We start from the raw sequence: 11,131 nt of genomic DNA, 5'->3' as shown, positions 1-11,131 counted from the left end.
AGCAGTTCTGCCCTGTTCCCCCCACCCAGCCATGCAAATTCACCTTCAATTAACTTACTTCAGGAACATTCATTACAGGAAGATGCCCTCTATCAAATTAGTGCCTTAAGAAAGCCCATTCAGGAAACATCTATGTGATCCTTATTCAGTTAGCAGGAGGGGATGAGGGAGGATGCCAGCTGAGAAGGGGTTTTTATGCAAACACATGTCTCAGGCCTGATGGGCTGGTAGTACTCTGGAGGTGCAATGCAAAGGGACCACATCCTGCCTGCTCTGTTGTGAGTACTGTTGCAGCCTTGCAGTTGCTTTTGTGCACAAAACCCACCATATTTTAGAGCTGAAAATTTTCTAACCCTAGATGAAAAGTGCTGGGATGAACAACTGGGCAAGGAGGTACCCACAGGGGACATCTCATTTTCATCTTCTCATTTTCATGAGATACCAAGGACAATGAGCCTTAGATGCTTTTGGAGGGTGTTTTAACCTCAGAGCTTTGGTATGAACTTATGGCATTGGAATGAACAGCCAAGTCACTTGGAGGAACAGCAAAAGTCATAGCACTACCTGTAGCCGATAGATTTCGATGTGCAATACACAGTGGTCTTGACTGCTGCAAAACCTACCAATCAGCTAGTTGAAACTGCCCATGAGGTGCATGTCTTCAGCACATTTCCTTAGGTGCTGTACAGAGATCTTATCCAGAGGACACAGGCACAAATACCTCTGCTTCTTGAAGCAAGGTATAGCAGAGTATAGGAACACAGCAAAGTATAGCAGAGTATAGGAACACGGTGTCTCACAGAAATGCCCCATTCTCCTGCTTGTTTTGCCCCAGGGAAATGGGATGTAGCATGCTGCCAACAGCTGTGAGCAAACAAGATTGTCCACAGCAGCTGTAAGGCAAATAGCACTGAACAGAGATAAATTCCTGTCTCTGACAATAGTTAATGGGCTCCAGGCAGACTGGCAGCTGCAAAGCACCCAGTTCTCTGCTCTGGTTCTGCTGACCAGGCACCTCTGGGACTGTGCTTTGAGCTGCTGAAGAAAAGAGGCAGAACAAGTCTGCTTCGATCTATTTTTATACTGCAGATTCATCTGCTCCTCTCCACAGCTGGCAAGGCCTGGAGCTCAGCTTAGATCCTCCCAACAAAAGCCTCTTCATGAGGCATGGGAATCCCCCCCTGCTATCAACACCATTTGGATTGGATTGCCCAGGCAGAGGCTATTTTGGGCACCACAGGTGGCTTCTCTGTCTTGCTGAGCAGACTGATGGAGCCAGCAGATGCCTTGCCACAATACTATCCAGCCCCATTATCAGGGATAGACTCTGAGCAATGTGGAGGCTCTGATAAGCCCAGGATCCGGAGGGATGGGACACAAAGCAGAGGCCAAGAGGAGGAGTTCAGGGAATTAGTTTCACAGGTGAGACAAAGCAAAGTTTCCATCAACACAGAGACCATCAGAACTGCTTTTGAGATGAAGAAACAACCAGGTGGAGCAGAGCTAATCAGAGCCTCTGCCCTGAGCAAAGCACTAACTCATCCACAGACCCTGTACCCTAGAGAGCAACTCCTCCTCTGTCTGGGCAAAGCAGAAACCTCATTTTCTCTCCTTTCCTCTCTGTCCAGGCACTAACCCCTCCCTTTGTGTTAACAACATCTGATTGCTCCTGCTAAGAGAGTGCTCCAGGCTCTGTGCTTCCCCCCTATACACGCAGCAGAAAGCTCTCCCAGCCTCTCCTTTCTCTGATATCTTATTGCATGGATGCTATTTCCTGTGTTTATTTTTCTTGTCTGGCTAGCTGGCCTGGAGGGTCTCACCTGCTGGAAAACTGCCATTACTTCTCCATCTGCAATGCTAACCAAGGATTAGCAAAAAAAAAAAATAGCCTTAGGTCATGTCTAGTTTCCTTAGGATACCCGACTACTAGCAGAGGCCAAAGGCAACAGATGCAGAGAGAGAGCAGGTTCCTGTGCATCTTACCTGGAAGCTGACATCAGCAGATGCATCAGTTTAGGAAACAGAACAGGGACACTTGTTTTACAGCACCAGGATTCATCCAGCATAGAGAGAACACAGCCACCTGGAAAACACCAAATTCATGGCTACATCCACAAGGACCTCCATTGAGAGAGAGCGAACGTGTCTGTGCAGCAAAGCGCAACCTCTTCCAAGATCTGACTGACACACAGGCTTCAGCATTCAATGTCATTGACATGTCACTGACATCCTGACCCCAGGATGCAGCCTCATGCTTTTGATGGGAAGAAAGCATTGAACTCTCCCTGGGAGGATCCTATGTCCCACATAGTGCTTCCAAATCAAACACTCATGGCAATCCTCCTGCAAGGGAATTGGAGACTGCTGTTAGCGTACAGAGAGCACATCCCTCCCACCAACCACACAGGGAAAAATCTACAGGAATGATGTTGCTACAGTTCTTTTGAAATTCCAGGTACTGCTGAACCAGGGAAAGGGACAGCCAGCCCCATGCATCTCAGATAAACTCCCGATTCTGGAACATGGCAGGAATGGAGGGATCATCTGCAAATGTAGAACTTAGGATGGGAGGGAACTTGCATAGGAAACAAGTGCTCAGAGAAAGCAAGCTATACAGGTTTCTGATTAAAAGCCCAGCTCCCGAGGGCTGGCTCAACCATAAGGAATAAGGGATCTTGGGTTTAATTTAGTTACAGATGAATGTTCCATGGGTTAGTTCTGCAGACTGGAAGGCCTCAGTGCAAGTTAGAGATATTACTGTGTATTTCCTCTGGAAGGAAATCAAAATGCTATTTCTCATGAATTCAGAAAGGGCGCAGCTGTAGAACAAGCAGCTGACTCTCAGCTTTAGTGGTGGCATTGAGTTACCAATGGTGGGAGAAAAGACTGTTTCTGTTTTTCTAATGCAACCTTTAGCATTTTGATCCTTCTGGAATTAGAGGAGGATCTTGAGGAGGGTCTGAGAGTTTTGTCTCCACCCTATTCTGTTAGTGCTTTTGGCATGAATATAAAGAAAGGCAGGAAACACTTGGAATACTGGACTGCTCCCAAATGGCAGGCACCTCAGAAACAAGGCAGACAGCTGTCCTTTAAGGTGCTGAGTGCTCATGTAGCCCAGCACCCCAGTGCCAGTGCTGGGTGCTCTGCTTTTGAGACTCTGCCTTTGAATCTGCCATAACCTTTGTGACATTAACTGCAGCTCGTAGCCTCTCAGGGACTGGGAAGGCAAACATTAGACCTCTTCTGCCCAGCACCTTTTGGCTCTGCAGAATAACTTCACAATCTGATGTGTTACCATCACCGAACAGCTTCGATTCAGCAGCACATGATTCCCAGTTGTCTGCAAATATCACAGCCCCTGCCACCAGGGCTAGCTCAGAAAACCTGGCTGCAATTGCTCACAATCATGGTTGACAGAAGAGATGGTATGGCAGGGATTCACTTGGCAGCAGCAAAGTCTCAGAGCTACCATTCCTGTCAACTGCAAAATTGGCCACATCCTCTGGATGATGGAATTGTTTAATATCATAGGATCCGGGGTGCATGGCAAGGCTGCTCAAAAGACATTATTGCAGGAAGCAATACTGTTCAATGCTGACTTAAACGCTTGATGGGTAATGCAGTAATGTGAAAAAATGGGAGTCCTCTTTGCCCCAAGATTCACACCACTGCAAACAATATTCTTCCTTTGCAAGACATTTCTTTTTATGGCCCAGTGGTAAAAGGTTATATCAGCATGGATTCAAAATGACCTTCATCCAGCCTGGATCAGCATGGTCAGAGATGCTGGGTCCAGTGCACCTGCCCTGCAGAAGGCTTCAGCATCTGCCACTGTTCAGCCCTTCAGCACACCTCCAAAACAGGAACTTGGCAAACAGAGCTAACAGAGTGCATTGCTAAGCAGAACATTCTGCCGAGTCCCAACACCAGGACTGCATGTTATAGTGCACTTGCCAATTCCTGAGTCAACTTTATTTATTATACACTAGAAAGGTCATGACGAATCTCAAAAGATAAAATCTGTGTCTGTCAAGCCACCTTCCTTATTTTCATTGGCCCAGTCCCTCACGTTCCACACCAACAATAACAGGACATGGGTTCAAGAGGCACCATGAGTGCAGCTTACCCCGAGATGGCCCAGGCTTGTTTTGCATTCTTTGTAGGACTGATCCAGGCTGCTCAGTTCTCTTTATTAGGACTTTTCCTGGATGCAATCACCACACTGCACAAGAGCCTTGCATCCCTGGGAACCCCCAAGCTCAGGCACAAACTTTCACAGCGCAGATGATGCCAAATGCCCAAATGATGCAGCTGCAAGTTCTCCATTAACACGAAGTTTCCAACTGAGATATGCCTAACTCCCATTTAGAAGTAATATCCTGGACTAATACCAGCCAAAAAGACATCCCTATGACCTCATCAACAGCTGAAGCAGCAAGATACCCCATGCACTTGGATTTGCTTCACTGTCATTATGAGCTGTTATCTAATGGCCTTGCCTCAGGTAAGGCAAAACATCAGAGCTGCCTAGGGCTATGGGTAAATCTTTGGCAAACAAAGCCTGAGCGATTGCAGCTCCAGTACTGTCAGTGTCCAAGCTTGAGCTTGCAGGTTTAAAGACTGCCCTGGGCTCTGTAGAAGTTGCAGTCACCTCTCTGGATTGCAGCTGGATACTCCCAAAAACCACAGTCCCAGGTTTGGAGTTCAGTGCAACAGGCTCAGACCACACAGTATGGATCTGCACTCCAGATAACCTCATCTTTGCACAGTTTATTCTGAACTTGCAGACTGAAAAGCTCTTTTCCCAGTCCTTCCCTTTCACTTGCTGAAAAATCACCGTGTTATTCTCAGAGCCAAATTTGTCTTAGACCTTACACCTTCTCTGATGTGTTGCAAAGTCTCCAATTCTTGAAACAAATTTCTGATTTTCTGAGATCTGGGTAGTACTTTCCAGTCACTCTGTAGGATCTCATCTGTGACTACTAGAGTCACACAACAGAGAAAAAAACAGTGTTTGTAAGTGGCACATCTTAAAGCCAAAACCATCCAACAGTTCCATCCACAGTGTCACTTCTGAGGAAACATCTCCAACATCCAGAAGTGCCCCCCTTTCTTCTCAGAACAGCACTGAAGAGGAGATTGGGAAGTCAGGGAGGAATGCAGCGAGACTCTGACCTTTGACCTTCGGTGAGTTGCATCATTTAACCTGAGGTGCTTATTTCCAGGATCACAGAGGTGGATTCCTCCCAGGATCTCTCTTGAGCTGGCAGAAGCCTGTCTCCCTTCCCTGAATGAACACATGGGGAACCTCACTCATTTGGCTGCTTCAGTCAAGTGCAAGGCAGTGAGAATCTTCCCTGTGAAAATAAATTGTGAGGTCCACAGGGCCTCAGAAAAGGTGCTCAGAGCTTTTAACTCTCTGATACTTCTCCCTGAAACACATGCTGGTCAAGAGCATAGCAGGCACTTGTACATACTATTCTTAGCAGTAAAGGCTTCCTGTTTGAGGGCAGAAATGACAAGGAAGATCCTGCTGCTTTAAATACTGTGAAAAGCTTTTTAGTCAAAAATGTTATCCACCCATTAGTAGGGAAAGCACCATCCTCCACAGCCCCATCCTACTAAACCACCCAGAAATGTCATCAGTTCCCCACTGCTGCAGTAATTATTACACTATTGAGCTATGTTATCCTCAGACAGCTCTCAGACCTCAGCAAAAGCCCTGCAAAGGTTTCTCTAGGTGACTAAGCCAAGGTGTGGATCTTTGAGCAGAGATTTCCAAATCAGGCCAATTGTGTTGTTAAACTGGAAGTTCTCTCTGTTCTTTCAAGTACTTGCTTTCTTTCTGGGGCCAGGTACAGCCATTGTTCCCCCTTTGGGCTCCTGCAGACACCCATTGTTCCTCAGAGCTCCTGGCCTTTGATGCTGCAGAACAAAACGAACAGTGTTTGTGAAAGGAGGGAAAAAAATCAAAAAGCTTTTCAATTACACAGTTGGTTGAACAGCTCAGGCACAGCTGGCCCCAGAGCACCAGGGTGCCAGCACCTCTCCACAAATGGGGGACCTCCAGCAAGGCCTCTAGCCCAGCTGCAAAATGAACCAAAAGAGGGAATGACCAGTAATTGATGGTTATCTGGTGAACTTTCATTTCATCACTTCCCAATTCCAAATACTCCTGGATCATACAGACTTTCACTAACCTACTCACACATATATTTAGTAGTTGCCAGCTGGAAAAAGCTGGAAATTGTTCCTGCTTCATCCTGTCAGAATTGCTCAGAATTGGTTTAAGGGACACCACAGCCGCATCTAGATTCACTACCTCGATTTCTAGACTAATTTGGCTGACATCAGGCTGGGCTAGCTCAGCCTGAGTGTCAGTGGCAGAACAGGAGGGACATCTGAAATCGTGATGATCTTACCAGGAGGTCTGAGGTAGGCGAGCCAGCAGGCTGGGATGTCCCAGTCACAGCTGGCAAATTTGTTTCATGGTCCAGTCACGGACCGTTCAGGTCCTGCTATGTAACACACTCTTCCTGACGCTGGAGTGGTTTGGGCAAATATGGTGCTCTACCTTGAGTTCAGTACGCAGCTGTAAACATTTCCTCTTATTGCCAAGATGACAGATCCCAGGATGTCAGAGATGTGAGGGGTCTTCCAGGCCATCTGGGTCTGTCACCTTAGTGCTAACGTCTTCTGCAAAGGAATAGGCAGCGCCAGAGAGAGAACTCTCCAGAAGGATCAATCTACAGAAAAAACCCTAATAAAATTATAAGAAAATACTTGCACAAAAAAAGGCCAGCCAGCCGGATCTTCATGGGACAAAGGCACTCACACTCTCTTTTACAAATATATTTTAATATTTTAATGCTTATTAAGAAATGTAACCAAGACAGACTCAGCAGCACCAGCGGCTCCTCACTGCCCAGCAGTCTGATGACTTCACAGATATGAAAACTTCACAGATTCAAAAAAACCCTTTGGTCAATGCACTTTAAATACATTTGCATGCACATATTCTCCCGCCCCCTTCCCTCCCCTCCCACTGGTAACTGACAAACAGAGGGAAAACAACAACTATATTCATAAAACATTTAAATTAAAAGAGTAACTGTTTTATAGTGACAGCGTGTGCAGCAGGGTGTTCATAGTGTCTTGGTTTGCAGACCACAGAGACAACCGCTCCACAGGACAGGGGTAATTAATGCCAGCTCCTGAGACAGAGTGGGGAAGGAAGCAAAGGATGTTCTCAGATCAACAGGTACCAGTTTTGATTTTAACATATCCTTGTGTGAATGGTCCCAGCAGACAAATAAGATGGGGAGTTACACACACAACACTGTCCCAGTTTGGGGATTCTCAGTCTGTCATGGTTAGTCATGTCTCATGCAAATGAGGAACTGGTGTGATTTTTAGTTACTCTTGATGTGTTTTACTGTAAAGAAGGCCAAAAGCTCAGGGCTAGAAAGAAAAAGCTCTCTGGTATGACTCAGTGCAGTTTGATGCTCAAAACTAATCGGGAGAGAACTATTAGGCAGCTAAACTTAGCAAACACCACTAGAAAGTATTCTACAGTTTTAATGCATTGCAGCACTGTTACAGCACGCTTGTCCTTCCCACAGAACATGGCTGGACTGATTTGTTTTTAGGTTGTGCTCACATTCATGAAGCAGAAGGGCTTTTGTTACACCTGGACATGCTCATGAAGTGAGACAATGTATCTAAAAAGGAGCTAATCCAGAAGAACCCGTCTCTGCCTTAGCCACACGCAGACCGTATGAAGATAACCTTCTGCACACATCAGGGAAGGCTGACCCTCTGCAGTGACCCTGGGAGAGCTGTAAGACTGCACATCCTTTCCAGAGTCCTTCCTCACCAAGTCACACCTTGGTTTCATGCCAGCACCATCTGAGCGATCCTCAGCACCTCCCAGCACATTCCTTCTCCCCTGAAATCCTCCCAAACACTTACCCTACAGATCTTCCTTCACCACCAAAATTTCCCATCTAACCGTAATCCTCCAGTCTTCTCCCAGACCTTAGAGACTTTTCTATACCCACCAGCATCCCCTGGAGCCTCTTTTCCAAGAATGGTTGAAGATTCAGACTAGTCCACATCAGCACCAAGTCCCTCTGCACAATAAGCTTCCCAGCACCAACTAGGGTCAGAGACAAACCCCTTCTGTCTCCAGCAATCCCAGCTGTCCCACCATGCCAAACTCCTTCTCTGTTCCAGAGCTGCAGCTCAGGCTTGCACAGAGCCTTGAAATATCACCGATCCAAAAGGAACTCTGCAGGACAAAGCTGTTAAGTGTATTTATTTGCACACACAAAAAGCAGCGTCCTATCGAGGAGAGCACCCCAAGAAGAACCCTTGATAAAATTACTCCTGGCAACTGATCAAACTTTACTTTCTCCAAAAGCCTATAAAGCAAATAAACTCTGGAGCCTAAGAGTCTTCAGGGAATGGTGAAATTCATGGAATGCCCTCACACCAAACAAGGCACCACATCTCTCTATGGGTCTTTAGCCATTTTTAGTAAGAAGTTCCAGCTCAAAGCAATTAGTCTCTTCTTACCCCAGCTCTTACTCTCTGGACCCACTGCACCTTGCATTCCCAAGGAGGTCTTCTCCAGCCTCTCCTGATAGTCACCTCATTCTTCCCTTTGTCTTGGTACCATCTTTGGTTATCCAGAACAGCTACATTTCATCAGCTGAACATTCTCCAGCTGGAAGGAAAATGGGGATATGAGTGGGGAGGTTAGTAAAAATTATTTAACTTTCACTTTTCTAATGATCCCTCCCCTATGCAGTTTGGAAGACAGGTACTTTTCTCGACAGTGGAGAGTGCTGCCAGGAGAAGGAAAGAGCACACTTCATCGAAGGGACCCTACAGCTTCTTTTTTTAATAAAAAAATATAATAAAATACGCAAGCCTTAAAATCACAATCCCTACGAAAGAAAAAATAAGAAGTCCAAAATTCTGTTCAAAAGGCTCATGCTCCCCCCAACAACTGCTTTGGAAACATCTTCTGAAGGTCCATCTCAGACATATGTTTGCCAGAAGGCACACAGCATGTGGTGCAATTGCTATCCCTTCCTTCCTGTTACTACAGACTTCCAACTCTATATAAAAGATGCTGCCTCCTTACCTCCACTGCAGTTCCTTCTGCATACTTCCCAGCCCCTTCACACACTCTTTTCATTTCAAATCTGGATCACTAATATTGAAAGGGACTGGACACACCTGGGGGGCACCTCAAACAGCAACAGAAAAGCTAATTTCGAGGCATCTGGAGCTCAGTAAGCTCGCATGGCAATCTGGTTGGGCAGGCAAGTTTTCTGGATTGACAATCTTGTTGCATCAACATAGATCAACTTGATTCTTGTGGCAACAAAACAAGAAGCTGCCATAATTGAGCGTGAAGCAGCTCAGGAAACAATAGAAAGCAACCAACCCACATCAGCTGTTGAAAGTCTGATGCAGTGTGGTATAAAACATCCCTTTTCAATGGCAACTACAGCTCAATAGGAGACACTTCTGCACTTGCGTGTGTTCCAGCACATGAGCGATGTTGGTATTTTCCCACACTTCCTTCCCCGCTCTGCTTCTTTGTGGACCTAATTGTTATTGACATGAATACCGGATGTAATTTTGTGTTATTCTTAGAAACATTTCAGCTCCCAACTGAGGCCTGAAGAGATCAGACCCCCATTTTCCTGACTTAGTTCCTCTGCTACTGTTACAGGAGGTCAGAGGAGCCACCCCACAAATAACCTACAGAAATGTTCCATCAAGAAAGATCAAGTGTAACCAGATCCCAAGTCACCCTGCAGAGGAGCTACCTACAACGTCAGCCACAGGGCAAGGGCTTAGTGTTTGTTAATAGTGCTGGAGTGATAATCCACTCCTCTGACGCTAGACTATATGGAAGAGCCGTGCCAAGAAAGCAGCAATTCAACTAAAATGTGAAGTCTATTGTTCTACAAACTTATCTGTCTTTCTGCTAAGGATTGTGGTGGCCAGCCACATCTTTTATCGACCTCACAGTAAGCTTTGTGCTAACCTGGAGCAGTTACATACTTGAACACGTTTGGCACTATAAACAACTCCCCACCTTCATGTAGGGAGACTGGCAAAAAGAAAATTCTCCTCATATAAACCTGACTTTTCATTTTAATAGTTCATAATATATAAAGTAAACATGGAATAAGAACACACAAACCTAACCTGCTCTTCCTCAAATATCAAAATCCAGCTCCCCTTTCCTTTCTGAAGATAAAATTATTCGGCTTCTGAAATGTTAATGGACAGTCACAAGGAGAAGCCAGGTTCAGGGGATGATATTTCTGGTGTTTTCAGCTAGGGAATAAGCTTCAGATGCCTGGAATTACCAGATTTTAGTTCTTCAGTAGGACCGTTACTGCCTGTCTCTCCAGAAGGCTGGTGGTATTGGACATAGATAATTATCTGGAAAACAAAACCCAGACAATCTTTAGGTAGAATTCAAGCTGACATGGCATCCTGCTGTCCTTGAGCTACCAGGCCTCAGAAGTGATACAGAGAATTATCAAACTGCCATGAAACACCTCTACAACAAACCACATCAGTGCATACACTTCCCACAGCACAGATTTGCCTGTTCTCTTCAGACTACTGCAGTTTCTAGGCTGATTTCTACTACTGTCGTCTTTCAGCTTCTCAGAGTAGGAGCATCTTCTAACAGATTGAGCTCTGTTGGTGCCTCTGCACCACAGGGGCACATCAGGCTTCACAGTAAAACACATCAGGAAAATCTGAAATCACAGGAGAAAAGAGCTCATTTGAATTCCAAAAACAAGTGTTAGGTATGCGTGTGTTCCTCCCTACCCCAAGAAAGAAGAAACAAAATCTCACAGCTTTTTGATTGAGGATGAAAACCATGAAACTACATAAAATTATCTCCTCTCACACACATTTGGGGTCCTGGAAAGAATCTGCATTCTAGGAGCTCAGGAATTACAAGCACAGAGAGAGGGAGAAAAAGCACACAGTGCCCACCAGCCTACAGACAGCTCACACACCCGACAGCTCTTCACAACACCTTGGGGCACGAGCACCCTGGTGACAGACACAGACCACAACCTGGCCT

Source organism: Falco rusticolus, chromosome 1, assembly GCF_015220075.1.
Source record: "Falco rusticolus isolate bFalRus1 chromosome 1, bFalRus1.pri, whole genome shotgun sequence".
NCBI classification, from domain to species: Eukaryota; Metazoa; Chordata; class Aves; order Falconiformes; family Falconidae; genus Falco; species Falco rusticolus.
This window is presented reverse-complemented; position numbering follows the sequence as displayed.